Below are 2,493 nucleotides of genomic sequence, written 5' to 3' on the forward strand. Positions count from 1 at the left end.
TCGAGAACGTGGACACTGCATCTCTGACCACGTCACGCTCCGAGAACGTGGACACTGCATCTCTGACCATGACCACGTCTTTTTCTGAGAACATGGACGCCGGACTTCTGACCACGTCATGCTCCGAGAACGTGGATGCTGCACGTCTGACCACATCATGCTCTGAGAACACGGACGCTGCACCTCTGACCATTTCACACTCCGAGAACGTGGACGCTGCACGTCTGACTACGTTGCGCTGGCCAGAATTTGGGTGCGGTCCAGACTTCACTGGAAAGGAAACTGGGCAATGTGCTCAGCTACAACTGCTTTAGAAGAGAGAGAAAATCAGATATTAGACTAGCAGTCTCTACCACACTGGCATTTAGATAATTTTCAGCTTTTTTGCCAGCCAAAACATTTCATATACAAATGCAAGTCTTTCTACAGGATGGATATCTAGAAGTAGTCAGAAGGAATGTGCCTTAAAAATTTTTATAAGTACTTCCCAATTGCCTTCCATAAAAGCTTCATTAGTTTACATTCCCACCAGTGATGAATTGAGTGCCCTGCATCCTTCAACAGTGGGGCATTATTCACATTTTATCCTGCTTTCCAGTTTGCTGGATAAAAATGGAGTGGATGAATGAATGGATGGTTGGATGGATGGATGAATGGATGGATGGATCAATAGGTAGATAGATAGATTCTCATTGTCATTTGCATTTCTAATCAGGAGCATGAAACTCAGAGTCATTGATGATTCCTCTTTCTTCTGTGAATGGACTGTTTGTTTTGCCTGTTTGTTGTTGTTTCGTCCCTTTGTTGATCTGCAGCAGAAGTTTATATAAGACACGTCTAAAAACTTCCCTGTCTTGTACTGTGTACCTCCTTTCTTTAAAATTGCTAGTCACTGATATGTGTCTTTATTGGAATTACAGATTTTTTATCTTACTGTATCAGTCAGTCTCAAGACTTAGTAGGTTTTGTGACTTGCTTAATTAAGGCCTTTCATATGCCAAAATAAATGAAAATTTTTTTGTGCTTTTACATTTAGGTTTTCAGTCCACTCTGTGTGTGTGTGTGTGTGTGTGTGTGTGTGTGTGTGTGTGTGTTCTCATATAGCAATACCAAATGGCGGGTTAGAGTTTCCAGCATCACTTATTGAGTTGTTAATTCCTTCTTTGCAGATTTAAAATGCTGTCCTCGTTAGAGTTACACGTGTGTCTCTGTTTCTGGGCTCTCTCTTTTCTGTTGATTTGTTTGTCTCCCTCACTAATACCATCCTGTAATTACCATAGATTTATAGTATCTTTAATATCTGGCAGTGTGAGTCCCTATTCATTATTCTTTATTAATTTTTTTTACTCTTGTGCTTTTTTTTTCCTCTGTACTCTATAACCATCTTGTTAAATTCCATTAATGGAAAAAACCCAGCAGATATTTTGATTAGGCTTGCACTGACTGTTTGGATTCATTAGGCAAGAACTGACATCTCTCAAATCCTTCAGTGGGTTTATTTACAGAGAGCATTTCCAGGTGTTCTGATATAGTGCAGTGATTATAAACAGTCTACCAAATGCAGACAGTTTAACAACATTTTCGGTAGAGTGGGGTCCTGCCCATGGTGTACATGTCTCCGTACACCCCGCACACACCTGTGCTGTTGGTATCCTGCGTCATCACGTCTGAGATATAACTTACGTCTGAGATGTAGCTTATGTCTGAAATGTAACTTTTGTCTGCTTCTTTGCTGTGCACGGACAAAGCTTCTGCAGGCTGCCTCCGTGCCATACTTCCCCAGGCTTTGCTTGGTCTTCTGGCCTTCTGTCCCCTTTCCTCTTGAGTTATAAACAATCCAGGCAGTGCCAGTGGCAGGATGTGTGGCTTAGCTGCTGAGAAACAAGCTCACTTTTGCTGGGAGTTTGATTTTTGCCGATTTCTGGGAATTTGATTTCTGCCACAGCTTCACTACTGACACTCTTGATGTCCAAGGAAAGGTAAATAATGAACGTGTTCTGTGGGGAATTCCTTAAAAGTGTTAGCTTTGTGTGCAGATTGTAAGTGTTTCTCAGGTGAGATGAGAACATTCTTCTCTGCATTTACAGAATCACTAGTGTCTGTTCAAGGGCTGAACAGTACAGTGTGTTCGGAAAAATGTTTCACTTAGCGGATTAGTGTTAGTAGGTTATTGTTCTGTGATTGAAATACATTTATACAGCCAAACCCACTTATACCCCTTAAGTATGATCTTTCAAAAGTCATCTCAATGACAAAGTGCTTATGGGCCTCTCTGAAATTAAAGGGACAGTGGCATGCAAATTGGAGGACCCAACCAACTCTTCAGAGCTCCCCTTCCTTGTAAATGAGGTGTGTGTTGTTATATAAACACAGAGATGAGACAGAGTAAAAGGACAAATGGAGACATGGAGTGACGAGCACATGTGTGAGGCAGCTGTGGATCCATGGAGGCCCCACGGTGGGAACTGAGACAGCTGTGGGGTCCATGGAGGG

The 2,493-nt window shown here is 42.0% G+C and overlaps 1 protein-coding gene across 3 annotated transcripts in view; it reads left to right on the forward strand.

The window, feature by feature from the left end:
• The window catches only part of RPTOR (regulatory associated protein of MTOR complex 1), a 399,056-nt gene that overhangs the window by 179,025 nt on the left and 217,538 nt on the right, over window positions 1–2,493 (forward strand). The gene's annotated exons all lie outside the window — the stretch shown is intronic.

This window comes from Piliocolobus tephrosceles, chromosome 16 (genome assembly GCF_002776525.5).
Source record: "Piliocolobus tephrosceles isolate RC106 chromosome 16, ASM277652v3, whole genome shotgun sequence".
NCBI lineage: Eukaryota > Metazoa > Chordata > Mammalia > Primates > Cercopithecidae > Piliocolobus > Piliocolobus tephrosceles.